General features: G+C 43.9%; 1 protein-coding gene across 1 annotated transcript in view; it reads left to right on the top strand.

Annotated features, from left to right (window-relative positions):
* Positions 1–5,403: 5,403 nt before the first annotated feature.
* lingo2b (leucine rich repeat and Ig domain containing 2b) overlaps positions 5,404–19,217 on the top strand; it is a 69,708-nt gene continuing 55,894 nt past the window's right edge. The window contains exon 1 of the mRNA XM_047346128.1: positions 5,404–5,719. The gene's annotated coding sequence lies outside the window, so the exon portion shown is untranslated. The remainder of the gene's footprint in view (positions 5,720–19,217) is intronic.

Here is a 19,217-nt window from a genome sequence, read left to right as displayed (position 1 = left end):
CCCTCTTTGTCAGAACATCTTGTCCTGAGACAGAGAGATGTAAGAAAACACTGGTCAACATCTCATGAGTCGAGGGTCTCCTATGACTCAGATACAGGTGAGAACATGTTGCACAAGATTAGAATAAGAAACACTGTGCCGCCCATAAGCAACAGGGGTGAAGGGTAGGAATGGGTAGTAGATGAGAATAGATAAAAGTCATGTAGAGCAGAGCTGAACAGAGGGGGAGGGGGTGAATAATGCCTTAGGTTTGCCTTTCTTTTTTCCCACATACTGAGAGCTACTGATGTCTGCCAATATCTTGGCAATTAACTGAGAAAACTGGAGTCCCACTATCACCACAGCAAGAAAAATGTCTTATTAAGCAAACACAAGCAGCCATTTTTCTTGCTTTCTATCCAGTGGATTGACCATCATCCATTAAGTGGCAGGATTATTGCTCCCTGAATAGAGGCATCAAATTCCTGTGCTGGCAGGAAAGATTGGATCGGCCAAATATTGACCTCATCTTTAAACCCTGATAAGCTTATCTGGGAATGTCAGATGCATCTGTAATGATGCATCTGTTTTAAGAGGAGCAGATTGGAGAATTGATTAGTTTGGGTAGTCTATGAAGCCTTTGGGTTAATGCTAATGTGACATTTTGATCCCATCCCAACCTCACACACGCAAGCTTATAAGGTCATAATTTATAAAATCTTTTTTCTAAGCAGATCATTCACTTAGAAAACCAAATTTAGTTTCAGTTCTGATTGTGGCAAGTCTCATAATTGGCTGTCTATTTATTTGTAAGAGAGAATAAAAACCACAGATACACAGAGGCAGAAAGAGATTTTTGGGCTGAACAGGTGGGCAGGTTCTGCTAATGGGTGCAGGCTTCCTTAGCTGTGAAGAGAAGGTGCCCAGGGCAGGTCCAAAGGGACTAATGCAAGCTGGAGAGAGAGAAGCTGAAAAGGCACCATGCAAGAGCACAGAGACTGAGGTAGAGATAACAAGCCTGCTGGAAAGATGGAGCAGACATTGTTCAGAGAGCAAGAAACACACAAAATACTGAAAGGCTGAGATGGTAAGTAAATAGCCTGAAGCGCTGTGGTACTGACAGATCAGGCTACAGTCAGGCTGCATGGCATCTAGAAATTACATTTTGTCCATGTCTTGTCTAAAGGTTGTTTACATAATTAGGATGGAAAAGACTGTTTTCAGCTAAAACAAGACATTTGCATATAAAACCTTTTAACGTGTGCATTTCTTTATAAGTAACTTAACGCAAAGGTCCGATCCATGTATTCATAGACGGACGGACGGACGGGCGGGCGGACGGACGGACGGACGGACGGACGGGTGGGTGGGTGGACGGACGGACGGACGGACGGACGGACGACGGACGGACAGATGGATGGATGGTTGGATGAATGGGTGGGTGGGTGGATGGATGGATAGATGGATGGATAGTGTTTGTTTTCTTTGAATAGATCTTCGATCTACACCACACGGCTGCTGTTTTCCTGTCTCCACAATTTATGACACCTAATGGTTAACAAGAACATATCTCTGGTTTTAGAGGCCATTCAGTTGAAATCAGCTTGGTTATATACTGCACTGGTTCACAACAAATGTCATCTTACAGCACTAAAATTATACAGAACTATAAAGTCAAGTCAGTCCAATCATTCAGACAGATTCAAGCTGTTTTTCATCCAGTTAGATGCTACTTAAAAAACAATGCAGTCAAGTTCATTCAAACAATTTATTCTTACTCTGCAAGCTTGGATGCAGACTGTTTTTAATAAAGTTGATCATGGTAGAATTTCAGTTCTCAATTCTTTGTGAGTTCATCTTCAATCCATCACACATTTATGCTTTGTAATCAGGCCTAAATGGGTAAGTATATAAAGCGACCAGAATCCAGTAGGAGGATGAATGAAGGACAGTTAACTCTAATTCTGATAAGTAAATGATTTAAACCATGAGAACCTATGTGGTATAAACATACAGGGGTTGGACAATGAAACTGAAACACCTGGTTTTAGATCACAATAATTTATTAGTATGGTGTAGGGCCTCCTTTTGCGGCCAATACAGCGTCAATTCATCTTGGGAATGACATCTACAAGTCCTGCACAGTGGTCAGAGGGATTTTAAGCCATTCTTCTTGCAGGATAGTGGCCAGGTCACTATGTGATACTGGTGGAGGAAAACGTTTCCTGACTCGCTCCTCCAAAACACCCCAAAGTGGCTCAATAATATTTAGATCTGGTGACTGTGCAGGCCATGGGAGATGTTCAACTTCACTTTCATGTTCATCAAACCAATCTTTCACCAGTCTTGCTGTGTGTATTGGTGCATTGTCATCCTGATACACGGCACCGCCTTCAGGATACAATGTTTGAACAATTGGATGCACGTGGTCCTCAAGAATGGTTCAGTAGTCCTTGGCAGTGACGCGCCCATCTAGCACAAGTATTGGGCCAAGAGAATGCCATGATATAGCAGCCCAAACCATCACTGATCCACCCCCATGCTTCACTCTGGGCATGCAACAGTCTGGGTGGTACGCTTCTTTGGGGCTTCTCCACACCGTAACTCTCCCGGATGTGGGGAAAACAGTAAAGGTGGACTCATCAGAGAACAATACATGTTTCACATTGTCCACAGCCCAAGATTTGCGCTCCTTGCAATATTGAAACCAACGTTTGGCATTGGCATGAGTGACCAAAGGTTTGGCTATAGCAGCCCGGCCGTGTATATTGACCCTGTGGAGCTCCCGACGGACAGTTCTGGTGGAAACAGGAGAGTTGAGGTGCACATTTAATTCTGCCGTGATTTGGTCAGCCGTGGTTTTATGTTTTTTGGATACAATCCGGGTTACCACCCGAACATCCCTTTCAGACAGCTTCCTCTTGCGTCCACAGTTAATCCTGTTGGATGTGGTTCGTCCTTCTTGGTGGTATGCTGACATTACCCTGGATACCGTGGCTCTTGATACATCACAAAGACTTGCTGTCTTGGTCACAGATGCGCCAGCAAGACGTGCACCAACAATTTCTCCTCTTTTGAACTCTGGTATGTCACCCATAATGTTGTGTGCATTTCAATATTTTGAGCAAAACTGTACTCTTACCCTGCTAATTGAACCTTCACACTCTGCTCTTACTGGTGCAATGTGCAATCAATGAAGACTGGCTACCAGGCTGGTCCAATATAGCCATGAAACCTCCCACACTAAAATAACAGGTGTTTCAGTTTCGTTGTCCAATCCCTGTATGTTCCACATCAAAAAGTAAAAAAGGATGACCTGCATGAATTTAAGTCAATATGTAAAACAATAATCAAGAATAGCATTATGACGTCTGATAGATGAAGTGAATAACGCTGCTCATCTCTCCATGAAATCTGTTAGTGGGAGATATATCAGGCAGCAAGTGAACATTTTGTCCTCAATGTTCATGAAAATAGGCAGGTTGAGGACTTCAGAGAGTTTGACAAGATTGTGATGGCTCGACAACTGGATTAGAACATCTACAAAACACAGCTCAATGAGGCGTTTTCAGACTGCAGTGGTCAGGATCTTCCAATGTGATTTAGGGAAGGAACTATGTTGTACCAGCTCCCTTATTTAGGGATAACTTGACTACTGGCCCGTGTGAGGTCCGATACACGGTGGTGGTGGTTCTCAGTTGCAGCTGGGGTTGCTAATTCTAGATCGGCATGCATCACTCGAGCTGCCGTTTTGATGCATTCTTCAGGCAGTGGGGAAAATCTCTACAATAAGAGACACCGTCTCTTCTGGGGAAATCTCTGGCTCAGATTCATTTTCTGCGGAAGCCGAAAAAGAAAAGTATAAGAGAAGCTTGTCGTGATATTGATTTTGATTGTCCTTTGATCAACGGGTACCCGAACATGGGATTATAGTCAACTTTGGATCCATGGATTCTCTGAAGTATTAGAAACTTACTCGCCATGTAGGTTTCAAAGAACTTCAGTTTTACTTGCTGCCCCCCAGAATATAATAATTTAAGATGCAGAGTTTCCTACCAATCTGTTTGATTGTGTGTAATTCAGTCCGTGATTTAGCCCATGAATGGGGGGACCAAACCATTACAGGCATTTAAAGCTGCAGTAGGGAGTTCTGAGAAAATCTGAACTTCGCCTAAAAATTTGAACCTCACACCTTACAGGTCCTTCCCCCTTGCTCTCTGTTTTGCTACAACCCTCCCTCCACAGCGGAGCCTGCCGTGAACGTGCAGACTAGTAAGCAGGGCCACCGATGATGGAGGATAAACAGCTATGGCACTAGTTACTCATTAGTAGGGAGGAAACATCAGTGACATGCTTTACACAGACTGGTATGTCCCAAGTCAGAGGCTGCATCCTTCGAAAACCCAGTCTACGTGGGCCGGGTCCTTCGTTGACCGCTAAAACCACGGAGGCCGGAAGTGAGCAGCTACAAATTGGGACGGTCTAGCCTAACCCCTGGGAAGGCTGGCAAGGTAAGCCGCGGGAGTGGAAAAAACGTCAGAGCACATTTGAAATGAAGCATGTCAAGCAGATATTTCACGTCAACAGTTATATTTCCACACTAAAAACATTGTAGAAGTTCATTTGTGTCACAGAAAGTGTAATTTTTCACAATTTAATCACAGCTTTTGCCGCTGTAGTCTTCCATGGCTGCCCTGCTTGACTAATCTGCTTCAACCCGCAATGAATCATGGGAAAAGATGGACCGCGAAGGATACTCAAGACCCATCCATCAAATTGGGCAAAATAAGGACACATTGTCGGCCGCATTTGAAGGAGTCTCGGTAGAATTCATGAATTGGGACAGCCTTCGTCATCTCGCTGTGATATAATCGGCCTACAAATACATCCTTCGAAGGATTCAGCCCCTGAATTGGGACATACCCTATGGTCTGCCCATACTATGACTACAATCTTGGTCCTCAAATAATTAGCTTAGCTGCAGCACATGATGGTAGACACTGTGCAGGAAGGGGTGTGATTGACACTACTACGACATTCCTCCTGGCTCTGATTGGTTGGTTCTGACTGGGAGCGGTGTATTTCTGCAAAGGACAGTAGAACCACTAGGTGGGGCCAGTGGGTTTTTTTCAAATTGTATATGTCTCATATTATACTGACTCGACATGGTGACAGTTTTAAGAAATATGTAAAAAATATATTTTTATAAAAGTTACGTACTGCAGCTTTAACACTGGAATCGTATGTGAGCCACATATTCAGGTGGTCATAATGTTATGCCCGATTGGAAATGCATTCTGTTAAAAACTCTTATTTTGAATATATTCATGTAATTCTGTAAGTTTAAACGTAAATAGTTTTGGAGCTTTTATTCTGAAGGTTGACTCATCAAGCCCCTGTGAAGCCGCAGCTGCTGGCTTGACGCATCTTCATCCCCGTCCTCCTCCTCCTCCCAGCGCCTCTGTCACGTTGCGCGGATCCGGCACATCTTTAAACCGTCGGTGAAGATGAGCCGCCTGCAACAGAGAAGCACATAAAAAATCATAGAAGAAAGCAAGATGTTCAGGTGAAGGTACTTTTGTCTCCCATGGAAGACAACCACAGAGGAAGGGAGACAAACTCGGAGAGAAGACTGCGTCCACAGCCTCTGCCAGTGCGTGTTCCTGTCAGAGTGTGCGCCTCGGACTCTGCCATGTGAAACGGGAAGGCGGATCTGGGCATGTGGAGGAACAGGTAAAAGGTAAGACTCCCCGCACACTTTAATATGGTTAAGATATGGATTTAAAATCCAGCAGCTGCTTCAATTTGTTGCCGAGATGAGTTTGGATCTTTTCCTTCCAGACTCACTCATTAACTGTCTGTTTTAAAGCTACTGACACTTGGTTTCATCAGCAGACTTTAGGCGGATTCCCCAATTTGGGAATGAGCAGTGGGGGTTTAGTTTGGGAGAGGGGGGAAGGACAGGATGCAAGAAATCAGAAGATTTTTAATGAACATGGAACTGTCTGTGGCGCTGAATGGAGATTAAGGCTTTGCCTCCAGGTGGAAATGCTGTAGGTGTTAAAGAAAGAAAGATCGTATCTCTCTAGAAGTGATACTGTTGAATAGACAAACTGCTTCTTTTTTCCCCACATTGACTCGCTGCTGCCAGGAGATTGCATCTGGATGACACGATGACACACACTTAACAGGGTGGGTAGATAAAGCCCTCCCTGAGCTGCACAGCGGGGGAGATGATACATAACGGTGTGAAGTTTTGCTGTGGGTCAAAGTGGGCCTGCAATAGAAGAACCTACAGCTTTTCTCAACCCCCTTGTTTAAAACCCCCCACCTAAAAGCCTGCAGGGGGGTGAACATGTATCCTTTCATGTGGATGAGTGCTTTCCAAAAGCCCCGACTTTACACTCTCCTTCTGACCTCAAGTATGTGAAAGGGGACTGAATTATAAATGAGTTATAGTCCAGCTGATGCCCCCCCCACTCCACTCTCAAACCTCTTCTGCCTCTGCCTTCCTTGTGCATTAATTGATCATGGCATGTGCACGGTAATTGTGTGCAAATTTAATCTGGCCCTTCTTATCTTCATAATGGGGAGCAAAGTTCAGGGGAAATACCCAGGAAAGCATTTATAAAATAAGGCAGGCAGCACAGGGGAACAATAATCTGGAGCATCTTATTGGGAAAATATTAAAAGCCAGACGGAGTTGAGAAGTTTTTGGGGTTTTTATCGTGGCAAATGGATTGAGTTAAAGGATTTTGGGGCGAGTGCTGCATCTTGCTGTTTACAAAGAGAGAGGGATGCTAATGGATGGGAGAGAGGGAGGATGCTGCCGTTACTGTTGCAAATTCGAGAGACAGAAGAGTGAGTGTGTTGAAAGGATGAGTGTGCTTGTGTGTGTGAGGCGTTTCCATGGCAACCGGTCAGGGGCGTGTTTGGTCCCTGGAGACACCGAGGAAAGAAGCAATGAGGAATGAGGAGAGAGATGAGAGGCGACGAGAAAAGTATCCCTCAGTAAAAGAGTATGTGGGTGTGTGTATGTGGGGGGGATATTGTCTCCACACCTCCCACTATTTCAGCCTTCTACTGTGTTTCCTCCCACCCTGCCAGGTTTCCCTATTTCTGCAGTTGGGTGTTGGTAGATTAGATCAGCTTTGCAACTGTAACCACTGCGCACAGCTGAGCATTCCTCCGGCTGATCCAATCAGCGATGCCCCTTCCTCTGCTCGCTGGTAAAGGCTCTGTTCAGGTTCATGGTGGATTTTCACAACCACACGCCTGAAAGGCTTCAGGATGATATCTGGGACACTAAGCACTTTTTATGCATCATTTAGTTTTTTTTCCTCGGCATAACATCCACGACCAAACTCTCGACCGCCCTACCCCTGATTATCAAGCCCCAAGTCCGCAGTTTGTCCATGTTTTCTTTGCCTAATAAACTAACGAGTTAACATGCTGGCCCTGTTGCTGCACACTAGCCAGCTGGTTGCTTCTTGGCACTTTCACTTCCCTCAGATGGTGCCAAGCACTGCCAGTGATTAGCGTTTTATGTGCTGAATGTTAAGCTCTGTTTTCGCTTCCACTGGTTACATTTGTTGGTATTAGGTGGATTACATGAGAAATCCAACTTAATACTTAGTAGAAAATATAGGAACAAACACAAACGATAATTTACTGATTACAGAGGAAATTATACCACATGTCGCAGCAACAAGTGGGACCAGAGATGCATTTTTTTCTTTTATTGATTTGAAGGAAAAATATGAAAAGGAGAGAAAAATCAACTACTCTACTACTGTAGGTTTGGTAAAAGGCCAACAGAACATAAAAAGAACAAACAGGTCCTGCTCATGTTGCTCCTTTCCCATTTCATACCGTTGTCCTTTTGTTCATTTCATCCCTGACTTTTTCAGGTATGAAACAGATCAGTGTGTTTTATATGGGCCATACATCACAACGTAACCTCCAGGGGGATGTTTCAGACCCGATTTGACAACCAGTAGCTTACAGCAATTTTCTGTGATCTGCTCCTAGTTCAGGGATCCTAATCTGTCATCTCATATATCATCTGGTGGAAGAAAACGTTTTCCAACATTGATAAATCCTATTCATTGCTAAGGACTGGTACTGGTACAGTTATCATAGACTTTAGTGAATAATTATACTGTGCTTGTTTAAAATAACAATCAGTTTGAATACTCAGAGATATTTCTGATGCTGTGATGGAAAGAACATCACAGTAAATATGGTTTGTTACAGTATCTGAACACTGTAACTACACTTAGACGGCAATACCATTAGGTCAAAACTGTTTCATATGCATCATTTTGAACTGAGTTTGAACAAGTGAAGTAAAAGTGTAAATGAAAAGTCCCAGTACATCATGCTAAAAGGTGCAGACCCTGCACATTTGACAAGCACGAGTTGGGGAGGTCTTTGCTTCACCAGCCTCTATTACAAGGATATAACTATAATATTGAACCTAGAAGTATACTGGTCCTAGAAATGTATGAAATATGAAAGAAAGGGTGTTTATCTGCAGATAAAAAGCCTGCACCAGACAGAAAATTCAGTTTGTCTAAGATTATTGACTGGCCTTTGCTCTTCACTGGTTGGGAAAATCTAACCTCTTAGTTGCATCAGACACTTTGTTTTAAATCCATGGTATACCTTGATGCTGGGAACCACATCCAACGCCACCAGGGGGCATTAAAAGGTGTTGAACCCTCAAATTGAATATACTGCCCTCTTAAGAATTTTTCTAAATTTGTAATTTTTAGAAATATTCATTTATTACTAAATTAATGTTACATTTTTATTTAAATATCTAAAACAAAGTTCAAGCTGCACAAGTTTGTATCCACTATTAGTTAGTTTGGAGTTATGAACACTTATTTAAAAAGTGTTCATGTTCTTATTTAAAAAACGCAATGATTTGGAATCACTGCCTAGCAGACCAGTGAATGTGAGCAGGAACAACCCAGTTCAACAAGACACACAACACCTCTCAAGTAAAATGACTGCAGTATCATTAAATTGTCTGTTTCATTCACCATAGATGCTGAAATCCATCTTTGGATGATACTGATATTAATCCCTTTCTAGGTGTGTCATTGTGCTCTTTCTCTGCAGCTTCAGTCAAAAACAGAAGATTTTCAAAGAGTTTCCAGTCACATGCAACCTTGTCAGTCCACAGACTTCTCCAGGTTTCTGAGTTTATCAAACCTGAGAATGGTTGAACACTCATTGCAGACCCTTATACAGGGGTTGAACAATGAAACTTAAACACCCGGTTTTAGAACCACAATAATTTATTAGTATGGTGTAGGGCCTCCTTTTGCGGCCAATACAGCGTCAATTCATCTTGGGAATGACATCTACAAGTCCTGCACAGTGGTCAGAGGGATTTTAAGCCATTCTTCTTGCAGGATAGTGGCCAGGTCACTACGTGATACTGGTGGAGGAAAACGTTTCCTGACTCGCTCCTCCAAAACACCCCAAAGTGGCTCAATAATATTTAGATCTGGTGACTGTGCAGGCCATGGGAGATGTTCAACTTCACTTTCATGTTCATCAAACCAATCTTTCACCAGTCTTGCTGTGTGTATTGGTGCATTGTCATCCTGATACACGGCACCGCCTTCAGGATACAATGTTTGAACCATTGGATGCACATAGTCCTCAAGAATGGTTCAGTAGTCCTTGGCAGTGACGCGTCCATCTAGCACAGTTATTGGGTCAAGAGAATGCCATGATATGGCAGCCCAAACCATCACTGATCCACCCCCATGCTTCACTCTGGGCATGCTACAGTCTGGGTGGTACGCTTCTTTGGGGCTTCTCCACACCGTAACTCTCCCGGATGTTGGGAAAACAGTAAAGGTGGACTCATCAGAGAACAATACATGTTTCACATTGTCCACAGCCCAAGATATGCGCTCCTTGCATCATTGAAACCGACGTTTGGCATTGGCATGAGTGACCAAAGGTTTGGCTATAGCAGCCCGGCCGTGTATATTGACCCTGTGGAGCTCCCGACGGACAGTTCTGGTGGAAACAGGAGAGTTGAGGTGCACATTTAATTCTGCCGTGATTTGGTCAGCCGTGGTTTTATGTTTTTTGGATACAATCCAGGTTAGTACCTGAACATCCCTTTCAGACAGCTTCCTCTTGTGTCCACAGTTAATCCTGTTGGATGTGGTTCGTCCTTCTTGGTGGTATGCTGACATTACCCTGGATACCGTGGCTCTTGATACATCACAAAGACTTGCTGTCTTCGTCACAGATGCGCCAGCAAGACGTGCACCAACAATTTGTCCTCTTTTGAACTCTGGTATGTCACCCATAATGTTGTGTGCATTTCAATATTTTGAGCAAAACTGTGCTCTTACCCTGCTAATTGAACCTTCACACTCTGCTCTTACTGGTGCAATGTGCAATCAATGAAGACTGGCTACCAGGCTGGTCCAATTTAGCCATGAAATCTCCCACACTAAAATGACAGCTGTTTCAGTTTCATTGTCCAACCCCTGTAGTTTCTCACATGTTCTGCCTCCATATTTGGGTTTAAAAATCAAACATGATGAGGCCCCAGTCTGTCTGTCCATCTCCTGATCTATCTTACCATTGCTTGTAAACACGCTAACCCTAACCCTTTCGCTTAAGACAGACCGACTCTCCAATCTGGAAGGAGTCAATCTTGTGTCCTCCAGTGGAGAACCATGGTCCATACTTAGATGACTCTCAGCCAGACTGCTTCACACTTAGCAGCCATGTGCTAGCACAAGCTGAAGGTCATGGCCTGAAGACGCTAACAGAACCACATCATCAACAAAATTCAAAGAAACAGGTCTGCACTGAGTTTCAGGAGGTCTTTGCTGAATCAGAATCAGGTTTATTGCCAAGTTCGTACATACAAACAAGGAATTTGACTCCAGTACATTTTGCTCTGTTTTTTTTATTTTTTTTATTTTTTATGCTTTATACGATATATTTATGCATATATCTCTATGTCCTTAAATATATATACATATATACAAGGTGCATTTGCAACTTCAGTATCAGGTTGTTTTATAAATGTTCATCAGAGAAACAGCCTGGGGGAAGAAACTGTTTCTGTGGCGGCTGGTTTTAGTGAACAGTGCTCTGTAGCGCCACCTGAAGGTAAAACTCTGAACAGTTTATATGCAGGGTGTGTGGGGTCTGCAGAGATTTTAGCAGCTCTTTTCCTGACCCTTGACCTGTATAAGTCCTGGATGGAGGGAAGGTCAGCTCTGATTATTCTCTCTGCAGTCCTGATTATTCGTTGCAGTCTGGACCTGTCCTGTTTTGTGGATGATCCAAACCACACTGAGATGGATGAAGACAGGACAGATTGAATGATGGCAGTGTAGAAGATGACCAACAGCTCCTGTGGAAGGTTGTACTTCTTGATTTGCCTCAGGAAGTACAGTCTCTGCTGGACCTTCTTTCGAACAGTGTCTATGTGTGAAGACCATCTCAGGTCCTCAGAGATGGTGGTTCCTAAGAACCTGAAGTGGTCCACGGCCGATACAGTGTTGTTGAGGATGGTGAGGGGGGTGTATGGGGGTGGTGTTCTCCAAAGGTCCACCACCATTTCCACAGTCTTGAGTGGGTTCAGTTCAAGGTAGTTCTGACTGCACCAGTGTACCAGCCGATCCACCTGCTGTCTGTATGCAGACTCATCACCGTCCTGGATCAGTCCAATGATAGTGGTGTCATCTGCAAACCTCAGGAGTTTCACGGACGAGTCCGATGAGGTGCAGTCATTTGTGTACAGGGAGAAGAGGAGTGGGGATAGAACACACCCTTGGGGGGCACCAGTACTTATTGATCTGGATCAGGAGAAGATGCTCCCCAGTCTCACCTGCTGCTGTCGGTCCGTCAGGAAGCTGTTGATCCACTGACAGGTGGAGGCTGGGACGTTGAGCTGTGTGAGCTTCTGGTGGAGGATATCTGGTATGATGGTGTTGAAGGCCGAGCTGAAGTCTACAAACAGGATCCTGGTGTACGTCCCTGGATGGTCGAGGTGTTGCAGGATGAAGTGTAGACCTAAGTTAACAGCATCATCTGCTGACCTGTTTGCTCGGTAAGCAAATTACATGGGGTCCAGCAGGGGGCCTGTGATGTCTTTCAGGTGCTTCAACACCAGCCGCTCAAAGGATTTCATGACCACAGACATCAGGGCTACAGTCATTTAATCCTAGGATGGTGGGTTTCTTGGGAACTGGGATGATGGTGGATCGTTTGAGGCAGGAGGGGACCTCACATTTCTCCATTGACTTGATGAAGATCCTTGTGAAGATCGGAGCGAGTTGATGTGCGCAGGCTTTCAGGCATGATGGGGAGACGTTATCAGGTCCTCCAGCTTTCTTTGTTTTCATGCGCTGAAAGAGCCTGTTTACATCTTCCTCGGAGATCTTTAGTGCAGGTAGAGGATCTGAAGGTAGGTGGTTGGTAGCTTTATGGGAGGAAGTTGTTCCTGAATGGGATGTGGAGGAGATGATTTGAGGTGTGAACAGCTTCCTGTCATTTCTGCAGTAGAAGCCATTCAGACGGTTGGCCAGGAGACGACTCTGTTCAGGATGGATGGGGGGACTCCTATAGACAGTCAGGTTTCTCAGGTTGCTGCTAATTTTTTGTAACTAAACACAATAAGTTCTGATTTTTAAGTACAAAAGTAGTGCACCTTTGTTCTGGCCACAGTTAAAGAAGAGGATATTTTTCATAGGATTCTGCAGAATTTAGTAATTAATTAATAACTCCGGACTGGCCCCTGGAAGACTTTATTTGAGGATCACTGGTAAAACATTAGATGCAAAGTTACAACAAGCAGCAGTTAGCTTTACTCTGCGAGTTTTTCAAAACACTGGACTCCAGTTAAGATTGTTCCCTTTGACGGTTGTCACTGACTCAGGGACCATCTTCTCTCTCTCAGAGAGACACACGGTGAAGTTCCACCTTCTCCTCAGTTGTTGCTGCTGAAGGTAAGGTGTTTCTGACAATTAAAATGCACATATTCAGTCGGACCAACCTAAAATGCAGTCCAGAAGAACTTTGCTCTTTTGCGTCTTTGTGGTTCTACTTCAAGGCAGATGATTAAAACAGGACATGGACGTGCATCTCCACTGTTACCGAAACGTCCGGAATAAATGACACTGGACCATAACTTTAGGTAGGCACCAAACTCTCAGATTTCTTATATCTTGACGCAGAATCCTCTTCATGTCAATCGCAAAATAAGGATTGTTTCAAACCTCTGAGGGATTGTCCTTGTCTGTTGTGCTAAATTAGTCATATTATAGGAAGAAATAGCCCATTCACCACATTTGGTTTGAGGTCTTTTTTTGTCTTCAGCAATGAAAATGGAAGAACTGTAATTTGGTAGCTTGAATGTCTTCATCTTACAGTGCCTAATTACCTCCACGAAGAAGCAATTACCACTTTGCTGAGCTAGAAAGTGAAAATGTTTGCAGAGAAACTGAAGCTCTGTGTAATGAATTTTTATTTGTTGTCATGCATCTCTGCAGACTTTAGTATCTCTCTAAAGAGAAGTGGAAGTGATGACATCTGATACAGAAAGGTCAAACATTAGCTTTACTGTGACAACATGATGCTTTGCACAAACCTTTTGCTGGCCTCACTTCCAAGACAGAAGAGCAGATTAAGACCAGTTTTCACATTTGGTGAAAGCTGCATTTGTGCTGATTTGGCCTCATTCATGCGCCGACTGCAGTGGCATCTAGTTCGAGTAGACCGTGCTTGTGCTGGAATGTGGTGATATTCTGTCTGGAAGATGTGCATGTTTAAATACTCGAGGGATGAGCTCCTCGGATTGCAGCATAGATCGAGTGGGATTAAACATCCAATTCCATTTGAGATTAAGAAACCTTTTAGAGGATGTCAAGCTGGACCCAGGATAAAGGCGAGGAGGTGGTGTTACTAACCCTTAATACCATCAATAATAACAGTTAACGTAATTTTTTGCCTAAAGAGTCTGAGGAGCTGGAGGCATTGGTTAGGACTGATGGAGTGTACTGGGAGTGTTGCCAGTATTTCCTAACGGAAAAAGAAAAGTGTTGCGAGAATTCAGACAACCCATTCAGATGCGCTGATTGTAATTTCAGGGGACTTCAACCATGTTGATGTAAACTCTCACCTAGGGGTTTGTATACCCTATCTGGACTGTCCTACAAGGCATGACAACATTTTAGATTTATGTTAGGTTACTCAGAAAGATGCTTACTGTGTAATGGCCATGCCTCCCCTTGGCAAGTCTGTCCACAATTTGATCCACCTCAGACCAGTAAACGGACCATGTGTGAGGAGACTGCCCATAACAAGTAGGTCCTTCAGACGATGGACCCCAGAGGCTAGCGAAGCTCCGAAGGACTGTTTTGCAATCTACTTTTGGGCTCAGGGGGGTCTAACTGCAACACTGATGAAGCTGTGGACTGTGTCACAGGTTACATTAATTTCTGTGCAGATGTGGTGGCACCCATAAAAACTGTCAGCTGCTATCCAAACAAGAAACCCTGTATAACAAGAGACATAAAGCAGCTCCTAAACAGAAAAAAGGAGGTGTTTATGACAGGCAATGGGGACAGGCGTAGGATTGTACAACGTGAGATTGAGAGGAGCATAAGGAGGGCCGGAAAGTCTATAAAGAGAGATAGGAGAAGAAACTGCAAAACAACAAACCCAAGAGATGAAGGGCCAAGAGAGCCATCACCGGGTACAAGGAGAAGGGAAGTGTAGCACCTGGTAGCGCTGATATGGCCAATGACGTTAACTGTTTTTACAACAGGTTTGACTCTGTCCCTCTGAGGTCGACATGTACACCCAGCAGCTGTTCCACTTTAGCTGCTTCTCCTCACGAAGGTTATTTTATGGTGGATGAGGTGCGTGGTGAACTGAGGAAGGTGTGCATTGGGAAGTCTGCTGGTCCTGATGGTGTAGCACCGAGGCTTCTCAAAGACTATGCTTTGGATTTGGTGATGCTAGTACAAACCATCTTCAACTCGAGTCTCCAAACCGGACATGTCCCTGCCCAGTGGAAAACCTCATGCCGTGTATAAGTGCCCAAGGTTGCAAGACTGGCAGGAATGAAGGACTACAGACCACTGGCCATGACATCTGTTATAATGAAGACTTTGAAAATGCTACTACTCCAACTCCTTAGACCTCAGGCACAGGAGACACTGGATCCATTACAGTTCCCCTATCAGGAAAATATGGGGGCAGATGATGCGGTCCTCTTTATGCTTCACCGGTCTCTGTCATTTTTATTAAGGGTGGGGGCTATGTGAGGCTGATGTTCATTGATTTCACAAGTGCTTTCACTAAAATTCAGCCTCAAATATTTAAGGAAAAACTGGAGAAGATAGGAGTCGCCTGGATCTACAACTATCTCACTGCCAGGTCGCAGTATGTCAGGCTGGGAAGCAGTGTTTCAAAGACTCTGGTGAGCAACACGGGAGCACCACAGGGCACTGTGTTGTCTCCCTTTCTCTTCACACTGTACACTGCTGACTATGCATACCATTCCACGGCACGCCATATCCAGAAGTACTCCGATGATACGACAGTTGTGGCATATGTGAAGAGAGAGGACAAGAGGGAGTACAGAGCCATCTCCTCATTGACAGAATGGAGCAGGAGAAATTGTGTTATCCTGAACACTCTGAAGACCAAGCAGATGATGCAGGAAACCCTCCATCCTATAAACCAATCACTGTTGATGGAAAGTAATAATAATAATAATAATAATAATAAGGATACATTTTTTTGTAGGCACCTTTCTAGAAACTCAAGGTCACCTTACATAGTTTAACATTGTGATGGCTTCAGGCCCACTTTGGTAAAGTCAATTCACAGACTCACCTCATAAATTTGTTTTGTTTTGAGATTAAACGTGTTTTATTTAGGTAATTCATTAATTTCCTTACTTAAACTAACAATAATAGTATGGAACACACAGATAATAGCACGATGTGGTTTGTTGTTATTAATTATGTTTTTCTTTTTGAGTTACCTGGTTTGGGGACTCAGCTGCTTCCTATCTTGGAAAGAGGCGTGGCCAAGAGCTGAGGACTTAGAAAGCATAATGCCAGCTCAGGAGGACCAACTATTTGCCTGTCAGCTAGGGGTGTTTAGGTTAATTTACATCATTTGGTTCTTAGGTAGTAGTGATGTTTAGTTCTGTTTCCCCCATATTGTGTATGAATGATCTGGCTAATTCACTATATAGGTTAACCTTCTGTGTCTTTGTGTTAGGTCAGTTTGGAGTTACGTTGTGTATATTTTGTTTCCTTAGCTAATAGTTTGTGAGTTCCCATTTTGAGAAGAGTTATATTTAGTTGACCTCTTTTACGGGCCCATAAGCTATATTTTGAAGTTTGTTGAGTAAAATAAAGACCCACTTGGAATATACTTTCCTGTGTCTGCTATGCCTTTACTGCTCGGTCCCTCACAAACATAAAAACAGGCACAATATTAAAAGACACAGTAAAAATAAGTACAAAATAGGATAATAAATACAGTGCAGTTGCTATCATAGAGCGTTTGCTACTTTAAACAGATGAGTTTGGATTTGGGCTAGTTCTCACGAGAACTCCCAGAAAGAGCGTGAACCCATGCGAACTTCTGCTTTTGGGAGTGCCGTTTCCACAGCCGGAGCCATAGCTGGGTCAGGCTGGCCGCAGCGCAGTTTGAGTGGCTTTCTACAGCACGACTGCACCGCAGCTGCAACGCGTTCAGTGTGAGCCCGGTGTAAGAGGCTCCTCTCCCTTCACTGCAGAATGGACCGTTTTAAGAGATCTTTTGATCATTCTGCTATAAGACTCTATAACAGTCAGTCTGAACATGTGCATCTTCTATAGTACTACGCTAGTAACTTTTTGAATTTGTGTTTTTATGTATTTATGTATAAGTGTTTTGCTGCTGGACACCTGAATTTCCCCTGTGGGGGATTAATACATATCGACAGCATCTATTATCTGGGTTGAAAAATATATAACTCATAATATATGTCTCATCTGGTGTTCCCGGGCCAGATGAGAGACATAATCCCTTTAGCGTGTCCTGGGCAATCCACTGGGCCTCCTCCCGGTGGGACGTGCCTGGAACACCTCCCGAGGAAGGCGTCCAGGAAGCATCCAGTATAGATGCCCGAGCCACCTCAACTGGCTCCTCTCGATGTGGAGGAGCAGCGGCTCTACTCCGAGCTCCTCCCGGATGGCCGAGCTCCTCACCCTATCTCTAAGGGAGTGCCCGGCCACCTTACGGAGGAAGCTCATTTCAGCCGCTTGTATCCGGGATCTCGTTCTTTCGGTCATCTCCCAAAGTTCATGGCCATAGGTGAGGGTAGGAACGTAGACCGACCGGTAAATCGAGAGCTTCACTTTTCGCCTCAGCTCTCTCTTCACCACAACGGACCGGCACCCTGCCCCCATTACTGCGGCAGCCGCACCGATCCGTCTGTCGATCTCCCGCTCCATTCTTCCCTCACTCATGAACAAGACCCCGAGATACTTATTTGCAGATACCGGATTGATAGGCATATGGCGGCATTTGAATCCTAAAATGAGAGACTACATTTTCTATTCACACTGGACTATTTTTTTGTTCCCAAAAACTTTTTACATTTTGTCCTGACCTGCAGTATAGACCCTATGGTTTTGTAGGACCATGCTCCGGTCCATTTAAATATTAACCCACTATTTAACATTCCTAGAACTCCAACCTGGAGATTCAAAACCTCTTCTTTGAATAGCGATTCTTTTTGCTGCTTTGTCTGGAGTAAACTTTCACAAATCAGGCTTGGTCATAAATATTCTCCAGTAACCTCCACGTTACGTGGTCATCAAGCTTTAGAGGAGAATCGAAAGAACCTTGAAAACCCTGCATAATGTAGATTACAAGATTGCTGCAAAGGTATTGGCTAGGAGACTGGAAAACGTCTTTCCAAAATAATAAAATCAGGCTGGATTTATGAAGTCAAGATATGGCACAGATATGCCACGTTTTTAATGTTGTTCAATACCTTGATTCTTGGAAAATCCCAGCATTCATAGTCTCCCTGGATGCTGAAAAGGCCTTTGCAATCAGCAGGGGCTGAAGACAAGGCTGCTGCCTGTCACCCTTCACCCTTATTTACATTTTTTATTGAACCATTAGCTGAGGTCATCAGAACTAATTCTGATGTATTTGGAATTAGAGTAGGTGAAGAAAGTCATGTTATTTTATTATTTGCAGATGATATCCGTTTATATACAGGTCCTTCTCAAAATATTAGCATATTGTGATAAAGTTAATTATTTTCCATAATGTAATGATGAAAATTTAACATTCATATATTTTAGATTCATTGCACACTAACTGAAATATTTCAGGTCTTTTATTGTCTTAATACGGATGATTTTGGCATACAGCTCATGAAAACCCAAAATTCCTATCTCACAAAATTAGCATATTTCATCCGACCAATAAAAGAAAAGTGTTTTTAATACAAAAAACGTCAACCTTCAAATAATCATGTACAGTTATGCACTCAATACTTGGTCAGGAATCCTTTTGCAGAAATGACTGCTTCAATGCGGCGTGGCATGGAGGCAATCAGCCTGTGGCACTGCTGAGGTCTTATGGAGGCCCAGGATGCTTCGATAGCGGCCTTTAGCTCATCCAGAGTGTTGGGTCTTGAGTCTCTCAACGTTCTCTTCACAATATCCCACAGATTCTCTATGGGGTTCAGGTCAGGAGAGTTGGCAGGCCAATTGAGCACAGTGATACCATGGTCAGTAAACCATTTACCAGTGGTTTAGGCACTGTGAGCAGGTGCCAGGTCGTGCTGAAAACTGAAATCTTCATCTCCATAAAGCTTTTCAGCAGATGGAAGCATGAAGTGCTCCAAAATCTCCTGATAGCTAGCTGCATTGACCCTGCCCTTGATAAAACACAGTGGACCAACACCAGCAGCTGACACGGCACCCCAGACCATCACTGACTGTGGGTACTTGACACTGGACTTCTGGCATTTTGGCATTTCCTTCTCCCCAGTCTTCCTCTAGACTCTGGCACCTTGATTTCCGAATGACATGCAGAATTTGCTTTCATCCGAAAAAAGTACTTTGGACCACTGAGCAACAGTCCAGTGCTGCTTCTCTGTAGCCCAGGTCAGGCGCTTCTGCCGCTGTTTCTGGTTCAAAAGTGGCTTGACCTGG

Source organism: Girardinichthys multiradiatus, chromosome 19, assembly GCF_021462225.1.
Source record: "Girardinichthys multiradiatus isolate DD_20200921_A chromosome 19, DD_fGirMul_XY1, whole genome shotgun sequence".
Taxonomy (NCBI): Eukaryota; Metazoa; Chordata; class Actinopteri; order Cyprinodontiformes; family Goodeidae; genus Girardinichthys; species Girardinichthys multiradiatus.
The sequence above is the reverse complement of the archived record's forward strand: the minus strand, read 5'-3'. Positions and strand labels throughout refer to the sequence as shown.